Here is a 24,633-nt window from a genome sequence, read left to right on the forward strand (position 1 = left end):
TAACAAGCATAGTAAATTTTTGTGTATGTGCGCTTGTGAAAAAAATAATATTTATTTGTCACACAATTTCGTATGTTAACTAGGAATAACAGCCTGTTTAATATCTTCATATTTAACTCATCAATAAAATAGTGTCCCCCACTTCGAAAGGTTACGAGCCGCCACTGAGTAGCAGTCTGCTATAAATTAGGTACGTTATATGTATATCGCAACTACTGTTTGCTTAACAAAGGGTAGCACACAACCAGAGAATCACAAAAGAAATATGTTTTTATACGTCATTTACGCATTTATGTAACGAGGCATTAGGCGAGTTGTGTAACCACGCGAGTATGACAATAATCCACCAGCTCAAAAAATGTTTAAAGTTGAATCTACGACGTCAGTACTTGATCAAAACCAATTTAAATCAACGAATCAGCTTTTTGTTTGTGTTAAAAAAAAACGCGTATGGTAATTTAAATTCGCCCATTAGAGTAGGATAAGTTCGAAAACGTGGTAATCCTATACAAAAGCAAGCTCACTTAATTCATTTTAATGGAACAAGTGTAAACTGCTTTACATTCATAGACAAATTATGTATGTTCAAACGATAAGTACATTTCATCGGTTTTCTTCTGACTGATTCATTGCACATAATCTGTATAGGACTTTTAATAACTGACATGCAAGACCGGCATGATGTGGTTGAAATACCTCATGATCTGGTTACTTGTCTAATTAGGGGTGTAAAATTTTTATTTTGACTTAGAGGATTTTTCATAGCAAAAAATAAAATTGGCAGAATTACATTTTGCAATCAGGTACAAAACTGCTTTTCCATCCTGTTTACAACACATATTGTTTAAAAAACTTCTTGCTAAACGACAAACTTGTCTGAAAAAATTGGGAAATGAATGGACATTAACATATTCGTTGCCTAAATTAATACGAGAGTGTTTTTACGATAGTACTAATTCTGGACCAATTTGGCTACTGGCTTAAACGTGAATAAATTTTCTGTCTAATTTAAAAAATGATTGTTTTCCCTCAGCCTTGATGTATAAGTAAAACGCTCTCTTGCAGAAACGTTCCGCTGAATTTCCAATGTCGATTAGAGGATTCTCTACTATCACACTGTATTAGCATTTCTTTTCCAAACACTTAATCACCAAATGTTGTGTTTTCCTCCCTCACTAGTACTCTTAGCAAAATCATTAGAAAGAAGTAAAGCAATATAATTTTTCAAAATCTCTAAATATAAAAACCCTCGCATTAATTTGATCTAACTCACCCTCCGCTGAACAAGATTCTTCAAAAATTAATTTCCAATAAATATACACACATTTTGATTTATTGTCTGTTTCCTGCAACCTTGGAATTTTCATCTCCTATTTTATTTATATTCGAAAGTTTTATGGGTTTGAAGAAAGGAAAACCCCTCACCTGCCGCACCCTAACATCCAGCCCTTAGCGAGAAAGCGCGCTATGGAGAGGTCAATATAAGATTTATTCAGCTGAAAGCTTCGAAACAAACAAAAAATTTATATCACACTCTTTGATTTTATTGTATCTCAGCTAAGCCTTTGAAAGCCGTATACTTTGTACAAATTACATTTCGTTCAGAATTCGCTTTCACATCTATTCCATCTTTGAAATCAAATAGTAATAGTCGAATGTTCGTATGTTGAAAAATTGCTTCGATTCAGCCATTAAAATTGTCGAGAATTATCCATTCTTCGAGCAAACTCAGAAGTACGCAGTGAATAAAAGATTTTTACTCGCAAAGAATGAAAATAAATTCCCTTAGTTAAATTTCCGGCTTTTATCGACGCTGAAGAAACTGCCACAATTAAGCAGACGTAAGACTAACAACAAGAAGTGGATGGTACACAAAGGTTAAATTCGCAGCTTTAATGAAAATCGATTGTTGGATGGCGTATAATTCTGCCATCATTCCAAAGGTAGGATGAAGACATTTACGCTTAATTTTTTTTTAGGTAATCGGTTCGATAGTTTTAGAAGTTATCTATCTAATAACTAATAATAATAATCATAGAGATTTCAAGTGTCAAGAAAAGTGAAAACTACACACCTACGTGTATCTTTATACTTATACTCTGAAAATAAAAAGGAAAATTCAAAGTAAATTTTTATACCACGGTGTCGAATAAATCGTGAATGGTGGCTAAAGATGATCACTGTTTACAGTTCAATACAATTAACTAAGCAGCTTTGACCAATAAAAATTTGAGAGCGTGTATTCGCTTGAGTAACCATCACCGTGTTGGTTTATTAATTTCTACACCGGGTGCAAGAGATTAAAAGGATTTTTGAGCATTCATCTTTTATGCAAATTTATATTTCTGTTGAATTTAGCTGGCTATTTCTTTTATAAATATTATTTTTAAATTAAGTGTGTTTAAATATTTTGATATAAAGGAGAGTACAGTAGAACTAATACAGAAATAACAAAACGCAAATATTGTACTTGTAATAACTAGAAAAATTATAATGAAAAGCCAGCAATATAATAGGAGCTGCATTTTGCTATACCTACAATGTAAACTTTATTGGTAATAACAACAATAATAAAACAACTCGTAATTGTTGTTGAAATATTCCCCGCTTTTTTTTTAAGTTTACGTCTCATTGCTTGCAGGCACTGTTTACCTTGCTTAAAACTAAAACAAACAGAAACATAAATTAACATCAACAGCAGTGCCTTTTGAACACAAAAGACTTCTTCGGCACACACCGGAAAAATTATCTAATAATAACTTACCACGTTTCTATTAAAAGTTGAAGCCTGCAGATCTCAGGGGATTTGTTTATTTCCACTGTATGTATAAAGCTGTCACTATTACATTAACGGCCTGTTGTAATATTGACAGCAACTACAATTTAATATAGTCACAAATCGTTCTTTGCAATGTTGCCAAACAATTTTGTTGATGGATAGAAGCTACTCGTATAGGACTTTAAATTTATTATTGCTAACATTATCAACATAGTTTTATGGATTATTAATTAAACACGACTTTCAAATATTAATTAATAATTATAGAGGGAAATAATTGGCTCTAAAGTCATTTCAGTGTGTTAGAAAAAAAAATTCAAGTTCTCTAAGAAATTCACACGTCCACCGGCAGTCGATATGCACGTAACCCAACTATCAACTATGCTCACAAAGTTTTTTAATTAATAGTTGTGATAAAACTCAAGGCAGACACATAAACCGCAAATATAGGAGTATGTTACGTTATAAAATGTAAATATGACTTACTACGAAAAAAAAGAGGTTACGTCATTTAATTGTTGGTGGAGATGATTGGATATTTTTGCACGATATTCTTAAATAAATTAAGTAATTTATTTTATTGATTAAATCAAGATCGACTCACTCCATGTTCTCTAAATTTTGGGAATACAGTACTGTTACTATTAGTATTTCACTGCATCTATACAATGCAGTGAAATCAAAGAAGCGAAAAATTTTTGAAAATTTTATTCCGAAACGAGTTTATCCTGACAAAGTACAGCAGGCTGGCGTTTAAATAAAGAAAAGAAAAACGTGTGTTAAAGATTCAGTAGATGAATTAAAAAGAAAAAAAATGTTTACTATTTAGTGTCTTATTCAGTATTTACTTATCAATTTTTGTACACATTAATAGAAATTGATCATTTAGAATAGCCGACTTCGACCGGCAGAATTTATGTTACATATAGTTTAGTGAAATGTTTAAAATAGAATGTGAACAGAATCAAACACTAAATAAAACGCTTTATAAATAATAATTAATAATATATAATTTAAATTTAATATTCTTGGGAAAAAAACTGAAAAAACGTCTTTTTTCTCCTGTCCAAAAAATCGAAAGAAAAAAATTGTCTGAACATACACACATAAGGAAAAGAGTACATAAAAAATAAAACAAAAATCAAGACATTAAAAAAAATTCGATAAAACAAAAATAAGACAAAATACCTTGTCAAAATAGCCTTCATAAAATGTAGTCAAAAATGTTAAAAAAAACAACATCCAATTTAAAATGAATGCAAAATTGTTTCCTGCAGATGTAAAATAGATTCGCTCCAAGGGCGAAAACTTAAACATTCACTGTAGACTGTAGAAAAAATTCTTGAACGGAATCTAATAGAGCTATAATTTGGAAGTATTTTCCAACATATAGAGTGTTCCGTTTAACTTACACAATAAACCTGTATGTTTGTTTACTTTTTTAAGTTAAAAAAGTATTGTAATAGAATCCATTTGGCCACTTTCATGTTTTATCGACGTTTCGTAATCATAACCTCCAGAATATAAAAAACTGACCGAAGTCCACAGACAGACGGAAACAGGGGACAACTGTTTTTGTACTCTAGGGATCATGAAACGTCGAGAAAACATAAAAGTGGCCATTCATCCCATGGATTCGAATGTTCTACTTCCTTAGCTTCCGCTCAGGAACTAAAAATCATAGTATACACTTAATCAATTTTTGCGCTTTCATTTTTTATAAATACTTGTTTCCACGTAGGTTAAATCGTTTACGAACACTCTGTCTCCGGTCTAGATTATGGAAAATAAAACTAACAGATTCATAGGTCTCCCAGGAAAACTTGCTCACATTCGCACAAACTTAGTTTCTGGCTTTGTAGTGCAAAACTATCAGTCACATAGGCCACAACTATAAATTCAAATATTGATTTATTAAAATTAAATACGCAATTATAGTATTTGTTTTTGTAGTCCACTCTCCCAATAGAGTGTAGACTTGTAGGTTAAAAATAAAACTGAAATATGTTGATAGTATTTCACTCTGATTTCTCGTTTTCGCGGATATTATGAATTATAAATGAACGTTGATGGAAACTGCATTCGTGTATTCAGTCATTTCAATCAGCTCCTGTTCTTGCATATCTGCTTTTGCAAGACTGGAAATCGGCGAGGTGTCCAGGGAATGACTGGAAATTTTTGTATTTTTGTTCTTTCTGTATCTACGTCAATTTTATACATCATCCACAGTTGAGTTACCAAGTCCTAGGATATTTCTATCGAAAATTACTGTTTTTTATCACGAATTCAGTGAAAACCATTTCTGTTACTAAAGCTTTTCAAGCAGTGTTACAGAATATAAACCATAAATCGGAATTATCTGTATTCACTTCTATGCAGAATTATTATCTGTGTACTCTTCTAACTAATTTTAACTAGTATAACTTGTATCGTTTTGACCTTGGTGCTCTTCGGATTGCAGGTTCCGGGTTAACAGCAACATCTATCAACCAAAAAATGGTCTTTGTTTTCAAGCTCTCCAACATCCTTGTTATCCTGTCGCTAAAGTAACGTTAATGTTCATATCTATGATCACACTGTATATTATCCAGGAGCAAGAAAAAATCAATTGTTTAGAATACATACGTACTTACACACACAATTAAAGCTAATGAACGTTTCCTCGAACACGTAAAAAAATCTACCATATACAGATTTTGCAATGTGCACAAGTGGAATGGACCGATGCATTTATATCTTTTTTAAATTGAACAATACTGATTTTGCACGATTCAGACAGTTTGTTATTTATCCGTTAATGTTAACTAAACTTATATAGTCTGCATATAAAATGTAATGCTTGACGCACCCCTCTATCAACTGAAAAATAGCTGGAAGCGTTTTCTCTAACTTTTACAATGTGCATTCTATTTTTTGGGACTCCTTTGAAGTATGATGTTATAACTTTAACTACATCGTGTACCGCGTCAGTGCTTGATTTACTCCTTCTGAAAGCAAACTGGCAGTAAAAAAAAATCCAATTGGTCTATAGATCGAGGGGTCATGTTTATCGCTTTTTCTCACTACAGCTACAAGCTTTGAAATCTTTAAACACTCGGAGAAAAATTGATTCCTTAATGCTATTTTTAAATTTTGCTATCATGATATCATGATATCTTGGATTAAAATTATTTGAAGATTGCTCATTATCATTACATGAAAATTTAGTACTGTTAATTAGCAGCTGAGCTATCATCACATTTGTGGAAAAAGTTATTAGAAGTATCATATCCTACAGCGGAATTTTTTGCTTTTATTCTATTGCAGGTTGATTCAATACTTTTTTTTTGTATTCAAGTTTAGACTATTATACTCCTAATTTATGAGATAGAGGCGTTTCATTTCTTGATTTTGTGGATTCTTCATACATTTTCTCACACGCTTTAATTGTTGCTTATGTTTACTTCCGGTTATCTTTTTTTTTCGGTAAAGCAAAACCAACATGAACCTTAATAAATTCGATAAAGTATCGAAATTTTGCAACTACATCTCAATTAGAATTTTCAATCAAATTCCGACTGTTATAGATATAATTGAACAGGTCAAACGATTGTATGACGTTCGACCTTAATTGTGCCAGTCTTCTCATCTGAACATTGCTTTATCTAACTAGGTAGTACTGCACCGGTACTACTTCCACGCACAAATTTTCAAAACTGATCACGTTGAGCCCAGAAACTCAATTTACACTGTTCCAACCCGGAAAACGATCATGTATTGATTCCGACCGTGGAAGCCTCCGAAATTATTTCCAAAACCTCTACGGGGAGGACATCTCCAATAAAACTCTTCTTTTTTCCAAACTCCGCCAGAAAATGGCAAAACTCCTATCTTCACTCACCTTTCTTTCTCGCTGTCGTGACCACAACATAATCCCCAAATTTCTAAATCTCAAAGACCAGTTCTCCACTTTCTCATGAAGAAAAATTCTGACCAAAGCCAGAGTGTCCCTCCTACGCGAACGCATCCGTGCCACTAGGAGAGATCTTGACCTCATGTCCAGAGACCTCCTAAAACTTCATTTAGAACTTTCCAATTCTTTATACCCCATCCACTGGTCTCGTTTTGATCGAATTACCCACATCCAATATCAAAAAACTCTAGTCCAAAAGAAACAAGTCCATATCCGGAAGTTTCAATCCCTTGCTCCAAAACCAAAAAATCGCACACAACCTGCTGCTAAACGGTCGTCAATTTGTCATCTTACACCCGTTCCGAATCAGAGAACACAGTTTTGTCAAAAGGCCTTAATTTTGCCACCGCTCCTAAGAAAATTCCAACTGAGGAAATTATTAGTGGTGTCGAAACTTCCATCAGAAATGTGCCAAGAAAAACCGCAGAATCTATTCGCTTTGAGACAGCCTGCACTCAGCATGCCCTCCAAAACCCAATCTGTCCAAAGAAGAAAGGACCGCTCTCACTTCTCTGAAAACTAATACCGACCTAGTCATTCTGCCCGCGGACAAAGGTAATGCCACAGTCATTCTGGACAAAACACAATAAGTCGATAAAATACACTCCTTCTTACAGGATGGCTCCTATTCTATTATAATAATAATAATAAATTTATTGCTCATATGTAACAGAAGTACATTAAAGCTCGTCAAAAGAAAAGTTATATAATTGTATAACATATAAAATTGTACACAAACATATATACATATATAGATTCACAAACACTTAAAAAATGACTACATTAAATTTCCGTTAGCACAAAAGTCTATAAACTCGCTAATACAGTAAAAACTATGTGATTGCAGCATTGTTTTGATTCTACTTTTAAAGCAATTTTTTGGAAGACATTTGACAGTATATGGTACAGCATTAAACAATTATACAGAGATGAAGTTTACCGACTGTTGTGTCTTTTGCAAACGGCAATAAGGAATATTTAATTGACTGCGATTTCTTGTATTGTAGCAATGATTGTCAGAGTTTAACAAAAATTTGGATTGATTATCAAAAGTATAGATTAAAGTGTAGTAGATAAACAAACAAGGCAGTGTTAATATATTTAGAGATTGAAAAAAATTTTTACAAGAAGTTCTTGAACTAATTTTACAAATTGTCCTTAAGGCTTTTTTCTGAATTTTAAACATTCGTATGGCACTAGAAGAATTACCCCATAAAAGAATACCGTATGATAATAGTGATTTGAAGTTGCTATGATAATAAATCAAGACAGTTTCTAATGAACAGAACAGAACTAACTTTCGCAGTTGGAAGAGAATGGAGTTTAATTTTTTAGCCAGATGATCAACATGGCTTTCCCATGTAATTTTTTTATTCAGATGTATACCGAGGAATTTGACTGTTTCAGATTCTATAACTTCTTCCGGTCTCAATGAAAACACTATTGATTGATTTTTTTCTTTGTTCGTAGCTAGGCCATTATGTGATAACCAAATCAAGTTGTTTAATGCAATATTTTCTTTGGTTTTAACTTCATCCACCGTAGTTGCACTATTAATTAGAGTGGTGTCATCCGCAAATAGGATGGTATTCATAGAACAGGAGTTTACAGGAAAAATCATTGATAAATACAAGAAAAAAAATTGGCCCAAGGATTGATCCTTGTGGCACGCCAATATTAACCGTCTTAAGCTCTGAATATTTATGTTTTTCGTAAACTGTTTGGACTCTATTTTTTAAATAGGACGATAACAGTTGGTATATTAAACCTCTAATGCCGTAAAATTTCAGCTTTTGCAGCAATAATTCGTGACTTACACAGTCAAAGGCCTTGCTCAAGTCGATTAGTGTGGCGCAAGTAATTTTTCGATCTTCAAAGTTAAGCAAAACATTTTCAATTAATTCAAGTGTAGCCAAAATTGTTGATTTGTTTGCCCTAAATCCGCATTATTGCTTCACAAATAAGTTGTTCTGCTCAAAATAAAGTACAATTCGGTTTTTTAATATAAGTTCAAAGATTTTGGATACTATGGGCAACAATGAAATGGGCCTGAAGTTATTGGGGCTATTTAAGTCACCCTTTTTATGGACAGCAATGACTTTCGCAATCTTAAGACATTTGGGGAATATCGCTTCTGAGATGCATTTATTAATCAAAAATGATAATGGTTCCAAGAGAAGAGGCCATATGTGTTTTATTACAGTAGTGTTTAAGTCGTACATATATCTTTCGAATTCGATGCCTTGAGACCCATGCTACAATTGTAAATTTCAGTTTCATCGGTCGGTCTTACAAATAAGGTGTTACCGGATTGTATTTTTAAATTTTGTAAATGTACTCCCAAGTTGTATGTTTGTGAGTTGTTACAAATACTGCGACCTATATTACTAAGATGATTGTTAAATTGATCCGCACTTATACCACTATGTTTTAAGTTGTTATTTCTTTTTCGATTTAACTCGTGATTGATAATAGTCCAAGCAGCTTTCGATTTGTGAAGAGCAGATTTAAGTAAATTATCATAAGCCGATTTTTTAGCCTCTATTAAGCTACTGTGATAATCTTTTTTTAATATGTTGTAGAGACTATTATCATCATGGGAATTAGTGCATTTGCGTACTATATCTACCGCCTTTAATGTGTTTCTCATTCTGCATAGATCTTCGTTAAACCAAAAAATGTTTATATTCCTATTTTTGGAATGTTTGCTTATTATCTGAAGAAAAACTTTGTAAAATACATTTAAAAGTAACGTATTAAAGTTGTCAAAAGCCTCCTCTGCACTTAAACTGTTGTCATATATTTTAGCAAGATCACATTTTGAGAACTCATTGTAAAATAATGGTAGCTTATGGGTTTTAATTGGACGGTATACAAAAGATTCTTCTTGATGTATAATAGAGTCTACCGGTTTCATATCTAGTTCCAAAAAAATTCCAGAGTGATCACCAAATTTTTCATTTACGACCTCTACTTTACAATATGGCAATTCTGGTTGTATGTAAATATTATCGTAACAAGTGCTACTCTTTTTGTTGATTTTGGTCGGCGCTGATACTAGATGATACAGATTGTATGAATTTAAGACGACGAATAGGGAATTCTTATTTACATTTCCTCCTCGCGACCTAATTTCCCGCATTGAACGTGAGATCACAACTCTTTTGAGATCGGGTGACTTCCCAACTGAGGTACTCAAATGTCTAATACCCCGAAATTGCAAACCACCACGTCTGTACGGTCTACCTAAAAGTCACAAAAACAATTGCCCTCTCAGACCCATCGTCAGTACTTTAGAGTCTCCTACTTATAACACAGCCCAAAATCTAGCCCGTATTCTGAAGGAATATGCCGGAAAAACCTCCTCACATATTCTTAATTCCTCACATTTTGTCCAACTAATCTCCGAAATCTCTCCTGACTCCGAAGATAGAATTGTCAGTTTTGACGTAACAGCTTTATTCACAAAAGTCCCTGTGGCTGAGTCCTTAACATTAATCCGTGAATTGCTTTCCAGTGACAGCCAACCTCCACTTCTTGACGATCTCGCGGAGAAATGTCTAACCTCCACATATTTTACCTTCCAAGGCCAATTCTACAAACAAATCTCTGGTACTCCCATGGGGTCCCCTCTCTCACCAGTTGTTGCCAATATTTTCATGGAAGCTTTTGAAGACACATCTATTGAATCCGCCCAACTCAAACCCAAAGTCTAGTTCCGCTACATGGATGACACATTTGTCATATGTAGCATGATCAAAACGCCCTTTCAGTTTTTCACGACCATCTCAACAGTCAACACCCCGACATTCAATTTACCATGGAAGTGGAAACCAACAATTGTCTTCCTTTCCTTTATGTTATGGTAACAAGGTTACCTGAAGGTCGACTTGGTCATTCAGTCTATCGAAAACCTACCCATACCGATAGATATCTTCACGCTACGTCTCATCACCACCCCGCCAATACTAAAAAGGCAAAAAGTTAAAACAATCTTCAAACCTGCAACTAAAATTACACAAATTTTTCCTTCCGTCAAAGATTCTCGCCAAGCTCTAGACTGTAGAGGAATATACAGCATTCCCTGCTCCTGTGGTCCAAAATATATAGGAGAAACTGGTAGGTCCATAAAAATTCGAATTCAAGCACACAAACGTTATCTCAGAACAGGCCTTCTGACTCACTCTGCCGTAGCTGAACACCAACATGAAACCGGTCACACCATCCTGTTTAAAAAAGTTCTGTCCAAAGAACCACATTTTTATGACCGGAAAATCCTTGAAGCTATTAAAATCCATAAATATCCACATAACCTCAACCGAGACAAAGGTTATTATCTGTCAAATATTTGGAAGCCCGCACTCGATGCAAATGCTCGTTCATTTCCCCCCACTCCGCCCGAAGCCGGCCAATCAGCTTCAACCACGACGGTTCCCCTCACCACGTGTATAAATAGGCCGTAACCAAATTCGTCCTGTCAAAAGAGTTTCCGCTCTGGTATGGTTGACATACTGATTTACCGTGCTCTGTTTCCTTATTCTTAACCCTGCTTCTGAAGATGCCACTTACGAAAGTGTGCGAAACGTTGAGCCCAAAAACTCAGTTTACACGGTTCCAACCCGAAAAACGATCATGTATTGATTACGTCTTTGAATAACCGCTATTTCGCCTCCTGTTTTAAAAAGTCTAAAATTGGAGGTGAGATCGCGGTTATTCAGAGGACGTGCTCAGTTTAAAATTTGTGCCTGGAAGTACTACCGGTGCAGTACTAATTAGTTAGATAAAGAAATGTTTAGATGAGAAGACGTTTGCACAATGAAAATATTATATTTTCCTGTCGCGGCTATTACTCTTTTTGACAAGGTCTTTTATACTCTAGATTGGTGAGTGCATGCAGTTTTAGTTTAACGCCTAAATGGTCTTAAATAGATTATTACACAGGACATCCCTTAAAAGAACCATGTTTCAAAAAAAAACACATTTATATACTGTGTTATTATCAGTGCGCTGCAGAAAATCTACCTATCCCCTGACAGTTCGGCGCACTGTAAAGCAGTAAGTTGACAGCGTAGCTTCGACTACTTCGATCCAGACTTCGGTGTATACTTGTTTTCTTTACGAACTGTTACTCAAGCGTTTTTTTATGTTCACAGTATTTGATTTTTCGTAATTATTACTTTAACTGGTTAACCGCGTCAACAGTAATTTGACATCATGGGCTAACAGCGCGACGCATTATTATTTCGCCGTTCTCTGGATGTTATGGAATTGAACATCCATAAAATTATCAGTGTTTCCAGATGGTGACCTATAAATGTTTATAAAATATACATCCAAACTACGTATAGATACTCTCGAGACTTGGTAATGGTTCTTGATTGAATTTTACCTTAGTCATTGCCGCTGGGATTCAGGTTTTTTTTTAATTTGCCTGTAGAGATTATCTACGTTTAGAGGTTTTCCTAGGAAAGCAGAACTTTGTGATGAAGTTGTTCAGTCTCAAATCTTCGGATTCGTCATAATGCGTTATCTCTACTATGTCAAAAGTAGATCCCCTTTGAAACGTACAAAATACATGTAATTTCTTCATCCAGTCGAATTTTTAAAACACTTTATAGAAGATTAAATGTGTGTTTAATTCCAAAAAATCTTAGTTATTATTATTTAGTAGGATGCTTAACATTCATTCAAGTATTTCTAAAAAACGATCTTTCCCTTCATTTCTACAAAAAGTTTCAGTAAATAAGTGGTGTAAATAAATCTGCCTATAATACATCCAACCATTATAACTAAAACTTCCACGCCGCCTGTCTTTTAGCATAACATGGCATTTCGAAATAATCTCGACTTAATTCCGTCGTCTCCACTAGCCCGTTATATTTCCAAGCATTGTGCTTTTAAGATCACGTCTTTCTATTGTCTCTTGTCAGCCTCTCTCAGCGCCCAATCCTTGGAACTTTCTTTCTGCGTCTAATTTTATTAATTAGTTATACCACCAAACGAAATTATACACATAGATTGCAGATACGCGCCTTTGTTGTTCACTCCTCTTGCAAATTACCGTCACGCATGTTCTAATGATAATAGGTATGATGTTGTTTTCTTGCTGAAGTCATGTGGATTGTTCCATCCCAATTAACAAGCCTCCTTCGCTCCCTCGTTAATCATTAATGTTATTATTATTGCCGTTGTAAAGTTGTAGTTCGCTTGTAGAACGGCTATACTCTGCGTAAGTTTGAGCTAAACTACGAGCTGAATGACATGTTTTGAAATTAAAAAAGCGCCCCAGAGGAATTTGTGAGAATTGAAGTTTGAATAATCTACTAAATTTGTAGTTTGTGGAACACTTTCTTAGTTTAGTGAATTAGACTCGTTGTTTAATGATCCATAAAAACTGGGTTACTGAACCGAGTTGGATCTTTGACCTAAAAACTTCCCCGTGACCCTACGAACTTCTGGACTAAAATTTATAAATCTATAATTTTATACACAACGTTTTTGGTTAAGGATTCGTCAGCTTAAATCAGGCATCACAGAGCTCAAGAGAGAAATAACAAAACAAACGGCGGAATTATTTGCTTAAGTCTTTGTTTTAGAGAATGTTGAAATCGAGAAGTAATTATTTTGCATGGTTTTTATTGCTATATGCTGCGGATAAAACTATTCTAAGCTCAGTGATAAGTCCTAGAACAACTGAATAAATTTTGCAATACTTTTTTTAAATAATATAGACAAACAAATATATTAAGACATGTTAACTGGAGACTAACAATAACTACCAGTTAAAAATAATGTTTAATGTAGCTGAAATATCTAGAAAAACTTACTACAAAGACGTTTCAAATCATCAGCAAAAACAAAAATCACCAAGTCACCGTATCTTTAACTTGATGTAAGACAAACTTCCAACTTATCGTTCACACCTACCTCCGCACTGTAATGTTTTTCCTCTTCTTCTGCTCCATTAAACCACAATTGCAAGCGCAGTTCGACCCAAAGTTCTTTAATGCTTCGTATTTATTCTGGTCTCGTCTCGATACAACTTTATGTGGCAATGCATTGTCATATCGTAATGGACTTTATAGACTTTTCTGGACACCTTTTCTCAGTGAATTTTTACACTTACTCAATTTTTGTGAGTGAATCCTTCCAATAAGTATTAACTATTTTAATAGAGAGACTTTGAGACAGTGAAAGGCAAAAAAACGAGTTTATAAGAGACTTAAAGTCATTTTTGCCAAAAAAACAATAATAATGTTCTCTTTTTGAGCTTTCTGATTTTTTCAGAACTTGAAATTTGCCCCGATCGGTCCGAGCTTCCATTTATCTTTTATGGATTTTTTTAGCACACAAATGCAGAGTTGGGTGTACAAAAAATGAATAATCTTCTAACTCGATAATTAATTTATAAATATTTTTAGGGTTTGTTTAGGCTTGTTGCCTATTTGCAGTGTCTGCCACTCAAGATAAATTCACAACTGTCTGACAAAGGCATTGTGTACTGAAGGTATCTGCCTCATTAATTCAGATCCACATTTAAAATTTTCTAGAAATGCTTTGTAACGATGTTAGGTGGCAGAGTTAGCTTTTAACCATAAGACTTTCAAGAATAGCAGTTAGAGAAATTACAGTGTAATTTAAGTGTTAACTTAATCGTTGTGGTTAATAATTTTTAAAGCTGCTTTGTCATTATTTACTTAACAGGTACTAAGGATTTGATACTTATCGTGTGTTAATTAAGACTACGTCGTTCTAGCTTAAATATTAAGGTGCATACTATTTTAAGTTTTGTTATAGAGATCAAGAATTTTATGCATAGCTCAAACAAGATCACTTTTATTTTGCGTGCGAAATGTTTCTTTGCATAATTTAATATGTGCTAACCATTTATTTAGTGTTAAAAATAGTTTTGAGCAAAATTATGGGACTACCATATTATAGACGATCGTTGTGGTCAAATATATCTGTTGAGACTGTTGAGAGTCAAGCTTAACCTCTAAATTCCAAAAATCGTAATCATATTCCAACTTATAGACTGTTTTAGAATTGCGGCTAAATTGTGGGTACATCTTAGTTAGGTTAGGCTTTTAATTTTTGTTACAAAATTATTAGAATTCATAATGGCTTTTCGAAAAACAAAAATCCTACAACTATTTATATTATTCACCACAACGTTTCCAGGATGATCTAGCTGATAGCCGAAAGACAAAATTGTTATTGTACAGTGGTGTGAGTACCCAAGGGCGGAGTTTATTGCAAAATGATTATTTCTTTACAAGAAACTACCATGTGAAACATCTTTTTAAGTAACATATTGTTGAAAGGCAACCAAATATGTTAAGAAAAGAAACACAAAAAATAAGCCCTACTCACCCGCCCCAATCTCAATTGTGATGAATTTTTCATTCGTTGTCAGGCTGAGGGGCGGAGCTTAATGGCAAAATCAATGTTTCCCGACAAAAATTTACCATTTTTAACGTTTTAAATATCCTGACGTGAAAAAATTGTTACTTATGTCCAAAGAAAAGACAAAATTTAAGGCCTATGCACCGCCATCTCAATTGTAATGATGTTATTCGTTGTGAAAATTGAAATTCTAAAAAAAATTGTTATATTTCATATTGTAAATTGTGGAAAAAAATGGTAGCAATTTTCCAGGAAATGAAGACGAAAATAACTTCTGGAAATTAAAATATATAAAAAAAAACTCTTTAGTTAATTTTCGGGAATCTTCCAAAAATTCGTAAAAAATGTACATTGAAAACATTGAGATTTTTATAAAGTTACCTAAAAATCCACAAAAAATTCTGGGATCTAGAACTCGACAGCTGATTTTAAAACCATAAAGTTTTAATGATCCTGGATAAAAATTTGCTAAATATCCGATGTGAAAACTCAATATTGAATTTGTTCGAAATATGCACAATTTTGCTAAATATGCACAGTTTTATGCACTTTTTTTTCTGTTTTAATTAATGATTATATGTTTTTCCAGATTTTGTGGTAAACAAACGATTTTAGTTTGTTTATCACAAAAACGAAAATCGCAAAATCAAATTTTATAATACTTATTCTAAAGAAGCAGAAAAAAGTTTCCGTCAGTTAAAATAAGTTCAAGATAATGTTTTATCCATGAATTTATTAAAATTTATTAGTTTTTTTTTTTGTGGAGATGGGTATAGGTGGGGCTTAATCTTTGGCTTTATTTTTAACTTGATATTGAAAGTATTTTTTGTACAACACGATACTCAAAAACATGATTTACATGATAATCTCTTGTAGAGAGATAAGGATTTTAAGCCCCGCCCTCTTGACTCACGATGAATAAAAAATTCATCACAATTTAGACAGGGTGGGTGGGCGGGGCTTATATTTTGCCTTTGTTTCTTAATATTCGTAGTCTTTTTTTCGCAACAAGAAACTTAAAAATATTTAAAACAGGAAATATGGATTTTGCAATCACGCTCCGCCCCTCAGTTTGAGAACGAATAGAAAATTCATCACGATTGAGATCCAGACGGATGGGTGGGGCTTATCTTCTGCTTTTTTTTACTTAATACATATAGTTTTCTTTGAGCAACGCCATCACTGAGGAACATGTTTCACATGGTAATTCGAGTAGAAAAATACGGTTTTGCAGATAACTAACGTCGAACAAAGGAAAATCGTAACAATTAAGATAGGGTGGGTGGGTGGGGCTTATATTTTCCTTGTTTTTACTTCTTAACATACATACATAGTCTTTACTTCACAACACGAAACTGAAAACATGTTTAAAATGGTAAATTTTATCCCCCACACTTCTATACAAATTTACCCTTTTAAATACGTTTTCAGTTTCTTGTCGTGAAAAAAAAGTAGGCACGTTAAGAAAATAAAAGGCAAAATACAAAACATTGATTTCATTCGCTAATGTACCCGAAGAACTAAGAAAAATGTCATGAAACATGTTTTCAACATTTTTACATTTAGGTACTATATTTTGACTAAATCAGACACTACGTTCCATATTCTACAAAAAAATTTGTATTAAAAATTATTTTCTGACCATATTTCCTCCAAAAATAAGTACCACTTAATGCATTTTTTTTTTCAAAATCTTGAAATGCTCAGTTTCCAGCTTGGTGTTGAACGTTCTTCCTAACCAATAAACGTGTAACATGTGTGAAGCTAATGCAAAAAACCATTGAAAAAATTGGTCCTAGGTTATTTATTTTTAAAGTTATTAGACAGAACTGCATTCGTCAGTGAAGTAGAATATTGGATAAACTACAAAATTTGATTTTGTGAATTTAATGTGTTTATTATGGACCCTGAAAGTAAAAATAAAGATATGTGTGGACTGTTGAAGCGCAGATAAAGAAGTATGCTATGCATATGTTTCAAGTGAATATTTCATATCACATATATTTTTATGTCGACGTCGTCAACTTCTTGACAAAGAAATAATTTGAGAGAGTAATACTCATACAAACAATGTTGTACTTTCAAATTTTCGAGAAAATGGGATGAGACGTTCTTGATTTGATCAGTGCAATAAATAAATAACTTCCTTCATAATTTTTTGAGACACCCTGTATAAACAATTTTTGGAAAGGAAACAAACAAATTCTGATTACCATTTCCACAAGAACTTAAAAACATGTACAAAATTTCAGAAGCATTGGTTTTCTATTTTTTATTTTAACTTTAATCGTTTTAGATATAAACATTGTTTTTTTTAACTGACAATAAAATAAATATCTATTATAAATATCATTATAATAGTAATTTAATGGCTTATCGAAATCCGTTGAAATCATATGTTGCCAATTAAAAAAATATAAACGAGCATGTTATTTTTCAAATAAATAGGATCTACTCTACAGTATTTTGAGATAGCGTCAGTAAATTTAATTTAAGTGGGCATGATACTAAACAAATTTTGCTTAGTATTTTACCATTTATACGATATTCCTAAAATATACCTAAAAATTTACAACAATCTGTTTGGCAATTTCGGAGATTACTTGTCTGATAGTATTGCCAACAGGCGACAGACAGACAACACACAGACAGAAACGGGCGACCTAATTTTCATATCGGAAAGCTATGAAAGGTCTTGAAAAATTTTAAAATAAAATGATAATTGACATTCTTTAAATGGGCCCTATTATAAGAAAAATCCATGACTTGAAAACTATTGTTTTAATTCTTATAAAATGCTACGAATAATATTTAGTCAAACAAACTAGAGTAAATAATTATTTCTAAAAATTAATATTCGTTCCAACCCGTATACACAATTTAATAGTTACAAAAGCGTGATTTAGCTCACGCTATATATATACACGGAGTATCTTTTATATGATTTCGAGTAACAAAAGGTGTAGTTTATTATTAGGTTTGCCCAATATATTGAGCATTCTATATGATAGAATATTGTTTATGGTGATACGGCAGCATTAAAAGTAGCATAGATTACGCTCATATTGACGTGTTGATGAGAATGGTAGCTAGAAACTTAATTATTTCTCTTAAAGAATAATTTTTACTTCCTGAACGTAAGCGAAAGACAATTCTGGATAAATATTTAAAGAAAAGTAAAATCAATAAGAAAAAATGGACACGAAGTTATTCGCACCTAAAACGCGAATAAAAAATGTATCCTTTAAGCAATAATAATAAATCGTTGAAGAAAAGGTACTTACGTATTGCGGTAATAGGGAAAATAATACGCAACACTAACAAAAATGTCTTCGCAAGCCTTGTGTGAAAAATTCCTATCAATATGAAATATGTCACTTTTCTTATTCGTCATTTAATACGCTGTTCCAAAATTTTTGATGTAATAGAATTACAAAGTGCAGTTTCACATTACTGTAATTCTTATATATACTTCCAACAAACGAAGCAATTGTTTCATGCTTTATAAATCTTGTTCCTTTTAAAACTTCCATAATTCAAACCGATATATGGTCTCTTTAGCTAACTCCCTCAGCAGTTAACGACCCCCAGAGAATATCAATGCCATTATACTTTTTAATATCGAGAATAATCCATCTTGATCAAGCGAATATTGCCGATGGCCTTATTTGTTTAAAATTTTCGTATTCAGATATTCAGTACGTACGTGCGTTGATTTTTAAGTGGTGTTATAGAGGGCGATAACAACGAACCGAGGTCGCTTTGGTTAAATTCGGAATCAGGGGAAATGTTAACAGGAACGTGATCATTCCTGCTGCAGTTTTATTGCTTACCCCCTCGTTCAATATATTGACGCACCATGCCTACAAAACCTCCAACAGGATCTCGATTATTAAAGTCGTCTTGTTAGCATGCCTGTATTAAGTTAGGTGATTTGCGTTTGGGTGGATGAAGCTGGAAGGCGTTTTTTTCTCGGTAGGTAGATACGATTATTCGAAATTTTATGTCGGGGCCCTAACAGTGCAATTTTACGAATTTTCCTTTTTTCGACATTCGGAAGCGAGATTATTGACATTCACCTCTTCTGTGAGGGTTGTTATTCCCAACACTCTAACCACCGCCACTGGGATTGTTTTTGCGTCATCTCTGTGTTTGTTCGACGATACTGGGGAATTCTAAATTTTAAATTTCCCTGGTTTGTTGTTACCATAAAGGCTTAGAGAATAAAAGGGGTGTGCTAACGGTAATGCATTTATTTAGTTATTACAAATTAAAGAGTTGGTTCAAAGGAAGCAAACTACTTTGCAAATATTTAGTTATTTAGAAGTGCTATTGTGTATGGGGCGGTGCTAGAAAAGAAGTTAAAAGAAGTTTTACCTCTCTAGCGTAAACTTGGAAAATATTATAGTAGACTCCACTTTACGGATGTTTTATCTACTTTTTATAGCCCCTAGAATATGAAAAAGTAAATCCCCTGTTTCCGTCTGTCTTCCGTATGTTCGTTGATGGATCTATTAGATAAATAATTTCCGAAACCAACTACTGGACATGTTATTGTGAAATTGTTGGAGTATTTTATACATATCGTTTAGAGAGTAAAACGCTGAGCAAAATTTATCATGTCCTCAACCTCCCAATAATTTGATGACGTTATGGAATGACTGTCAATAAAGACTACGCTTAGAAAACTTTTATATTTCTGATTCTAATGTTCTACTTCCAGTCATTTTTCAGCAAGCGCGTGATATGACCAAACTATTCCGAAAATGAGAAGTTCAGCAGTGAGATAAAAGAATAAAACACTCATTTTGTGTAGTTTAATTATCTAATAATAAGTACTAGCAAATTCTATGTTTCCGAAAACAAAAAATTGACCATTAACTTGGCTATTTATATAAACAGAAACAACTAAAGCAATATTTTGAAGTATAGACGTCTCCATTCAAATACGTAATCGCCTTGAACACGGAATGTTCACAATACAAAGACGACGGACATAAAGTTTAATGTTCCCGCAAAATATACCAACAAGTGATTTTGGTGATTTTCAGCAGTTGTATTACTTTTTAGCCTCTATTAATTGAGTCAATCTTTTTTCTGGAGTAGAATTGATGATATGGTTACTATATTTTATAATCTTGTTTTCTCTGCAATGGACATATACAGGGTGATTTTTTTAACCTGAAACTTTCAAATATCTCCAAAAATAAGCACTCTACAAAAAATGTCCAAATTCAAAATTTAATCATTCCATCACAATAATAGTGTTAAATGGTTAACATCATTCCTGGCAGAGAGATCACAGCAAGTTAGGATTGGTAGTTATACGTCGGCTTCTTATTTTGTTCCATCAGGCGTACCTCAAGGATCGCATTTTCGACCAATTTTGTTTTTACTATTCATTACTGATTTGGATTTAACGCGTGGCTTTCCTTACCCCAATTTTCTGTTATATGCGCATGATTTGAAAATATTTAAAGCTGTTAGTTCCGTGAAGAAAATGCATTTGAATTACACTCAGATCTTCAAATGTTATACGATTGAATTGAAAGCAACTTATTACCTTTAAATGTTAACAAATATCAATATCATTTCTTAATATTAAATTGAGGGTAAACTTTGACTATTATTTGGGTAATTCTAGCGTGTCTCTTCTTGAGGAAGTCAAAGATTTATGTGTTGCTTTCGTTTCTAAATTAAGTGCATATTCGCAACGAACGTAATTCGTAAAACATTCGTAAACTATACGTAATTCGTAAAGTTGAGGCAATGAAATGATACGGGACTGTCTACAATAGATTGCGTTTGCGTGCAAATTAGGGATGACCGTAAATCTAACGTAAAGTTGAGAGTTGTTCAACTTTATGTACATTTTAGGTGTGTATGTAACTAGAACCTGGTATTTTTAGTGCTCTAGAATGCGTTGGTAGCACTGCAAATACATACCTACGTTGTCAGACCTAACCTCTTAACCACAACATGCCGAAACAGTGAAAATACGTGAAACAATCGACAAAAGTTTTGTAATAATGTTTAGCTTCACATTTTTAGACGTCAGCCATACACGTCAGTTCAGCTGTCACTTGTCACTATGTGAACATGACGTTGTCAGATGCATGCGCATTAGTGAAAGTATTCTACGATCATTGTAGACAGTCGCTTAAAAATTGCGTTTATGTACTTACGTCAATTTTACGGATTACGTTCATTGTGAATTGCCACTAACATTTCAGAATCATTATTACTTTATTTTTAATAAATCAATACGGACTCTTAGGCTTATCTGGGGCCATTATCAAAATTTTTCGATTTCTCTTGTTCGATTTCATCTAGTTTTAATATTCTTCCACATGGTATTCGATTTAAGTATAAAACAGATTGTGATTTATTGGAAAGAGTACAGAAAAAAGGCCTTCGCTTATTAGAGTTTATTCTTGGTCGAACTCATATACAAGGTAATTACTGGGATCATGTGTAATTTTCATATATAATTTCCCAAGTGCGAGGAAAATTATTACTTAAATGAAATATTTGCCTATGATATTTTTGTAATCGGACTGAAATTAAAAAGTTGGTTTTGACTGCGGTTACCATGGCACTGATGCTGTTTACTTTTTTCCTGTTTTTTCGCCGTATTGTCTACGATAGAAATAATTAATAAGCGATTTAGTGATAATAACTGATAAATCTTTATCAGATATTGGGGATAGTATTGTAAGAAAATCACATTCTTCTGTATGGAGTCAGTTTGAAAACTTTTGCTCTGAACGGAATTATATTTTGCAAGCAAGTACTACATCTGAAGAAATCAGCAATATCTTAATAAATTATGCATATAACATGAAGAAAATCGATGGATCAGACTACAAAGAAAGCTGTGTGAAAACTGTGGAATGTGATTGGAAAAGTTGTCCAGGAAAAGTTTTTCAACGAATATCAAATTTCTATTAATCCATTCAATGATTTATGTTTCAAAAAAGCCCGAAATCTAACTAACAGAAGAAGAATTAATGACAATCAAGAATTTGTATTCAGAAGAAAATCCCGATGGATTGCAAAAAAATCTTTTTTTTACCCTCTTATGAATTAGTGTTCTTATTGGATCAAAAATATCAAAATGCAATAGTCAATTGATCTTCAGAGTTCGTTTGTCGATAATAAACAGATCGCAAAACCATCCAATTAGACGAATGATGAACACAGCCAAGAGAATCGCAGAGGCCAGAGGTTCAATATGTTTAAACAGGTCAAACGATTTTATGATGTTCGACCTTAATTGTACTAGTCCTCTCATCTGAACATTTTTTTATCTAACTAGGTAGTACTGCACCGGTACTATTTCCACGCACACATTTTTAAACTGATTACGTCGTCTGAATAACCACAATCTTGCCTTCTATTTCAACTCTAGTTGACGCTGCGCTTCATTAAGTTTAAAGCCAGCATGTAAGAATATTTGGAAGGGGTGTTCTTGCATATTAGGGTGACGGGACCGAATGTTCAGATGAGAATACTAGTACAATTAAGGTCAAACATCTTAAAATCGTTTGATCTGTTTAACTGTACAAATGTCTACTCATCTGAACACTGGAGAGGGTGTAAATTTGTATTTAGACGCTTACAAGGCGCACAGGGAACTACTACCTGTTGTTGCAAAGTTTTTTAATACACTCTCTAAGGGCTGCTCCTATGTAGATATGGTGGGAGTCGTGATTGTGGAGGCACTTTCATTAACGGTATTTTATAACCACTAATCCACTCCAAGATTATATGGTCACTAGTGATCTTTTCCCATGCGTTTCTATGCTTATTTAGTCTTCTTAGCGTTTCTGGCGTTTTTTTCCCATTGTGCTAAGGAAAAGGTATTAGAACCCTAAAAGGGAATAATTAGCAGTATCGGAAAAGTGTCTGCAAGCGGGAACGTGGTGCGTGGAAACGCGCAAATGCAATAATGAAGCGCAGTGCCAACTAGAGTCTAAAATAGGAGGCGAGATCGCGCTTATTCAGAGGACGTGATCAGTTTAAAAATTGTGTGTGGAAGTAGTACCGATGCAGTATTACCTTAGTTAGATAAAGAAATGTTCAGATGAGAAGACGGTGGTACAATTAATATCAAAAATATCTTGAATTAATAATTTTTAATTTTATTTTGCGCGACGTATTTATTATTTGTTATATTTTTTTTAAACGCCTTTCTTGTATTATTAATAAGTATAATTAATATTATTAAATATATATTCTATTCAATGTATTCTATTCTGAGTTTTTCCCATTAGCACGTCTTTCCCGATAATATTTGAATAAGTTACAAATATATTCGTAGTTTTTGATTTCTCAGAACGAACAACATTTGTGACCTCTATCGCCTGAACAAGACCATCTTAGCAATACTTATTGTCCCAATTTTCTTTACTCATATCACAGATCCTATATTTTCCTCGTTTCGTGTTTGTCGTTAACTTCTAGAGACGACTATCACAACTACTATAATAATAGTAAATACGTCTTGCATTAGTTTTCAGTTGCTTTTATTTTGACACTTACTATATTACAACAGCGTACGAAATTTAGGTATGTAATAGAACTTTTAATATTTTCCACCGGAGATTGAATAAATAAATACGCACCACTTTCCGTATGTACTTTTGTAGTCTTGATTGTTCCAGGAAATCCCGGCTTCGGCGCCATTTTCCGAATTACATTCTCGACCACAAATTATATTTACCGACCCCGATTCGTAATGCACAATTTTTGTGCTCTTATTGCAAAATGTGAAGTTTTCAATTCTCATTTGCATTTCAAAGTGATACTGATGTTATACACGTTCTGCATTCAAAATAACGTGAAACGTAAAATAAATGAACGTAAAAAATGTCTAGACAGATTTATATTAAACATACTTTGAAGTGTGGAAATTTTTATGTATTACAGACATCAATAATAAACACATTGACCCTTTGAATGTTATATTAATTCAAATTTTAGGAGATTTGAAAACTTATAGTTAGAGACATCCACATTCCAAGATTGTATTTAATTTTTTTTTATCTTAACCTCCCAATACAATTTTAAATCAAAAAATAAGGAAAAAACATTTAGCATGTGTTACGTACTTTTGAACATTGAGCTTTTCTCTGTTTAGTTGCAGTTATACTCACTAATGCAGCACAAAAGCCAATTACGCTGTTTGATTTTGATTGGACTAAATCGCAAAATTCAGTTGAAGCGTCATCTCTTTGAACCTGGCGTTAGCATAATCTGTTCGTTTCTTTGTGCCGTCGTTTGATCCTGCTAATGGCAGATTAAGCTATAACCAAATAAACAAATTTGATACCTGATTTTGTCAAACCTGAGTGGACTGTAAGGATGTTGGCAGTTTTGTACAGATTAATAAACTGCTGCTAAATTTTATTGTTGTCCTGTAACATGAAAAACAAGATGAGATAACTTAGCAAATTATTGTAACTGATGTTTGTGCAGGTGTATTTGGCATAAA

At 33.3% G+C, this 24,633-nt stretch overlaps 1 protein-coding gene across 4 annotated transcripts in view; it reads left to right on the forward strand.

Moving 5' to 3' along the window:
- LOC135144639 (zwei Ig domain protein zig-8-like) overlaps positions 1-24,633 on the forward strand; it is a 412,694-nt gene that overhangs the window by 134,734 nt on the left and 253,327 nt on the right. The gene's annotated exons all lie outside the window — the stretch shown is intronic.

Source organism: Zophobas morio, unplaced genomic scaffold, assembly GCF_036711695.1.
Source record: "Zophobas morio isolate AGI-343-1 ecotype UQ-CSIRO unplaced genomic scaffold, CSIRO_AGI_Zmor_V1 ptg000108l, whole genome shotgun sequence".
In the NCBI taxonomy this organism is placed as follows: domain Eukaryota; kingdom Metazoa; phylum Arthropoda; class Insecta; order Coleoptera; family Tenebrionidae; genus Zophobas; species Zophobas morio.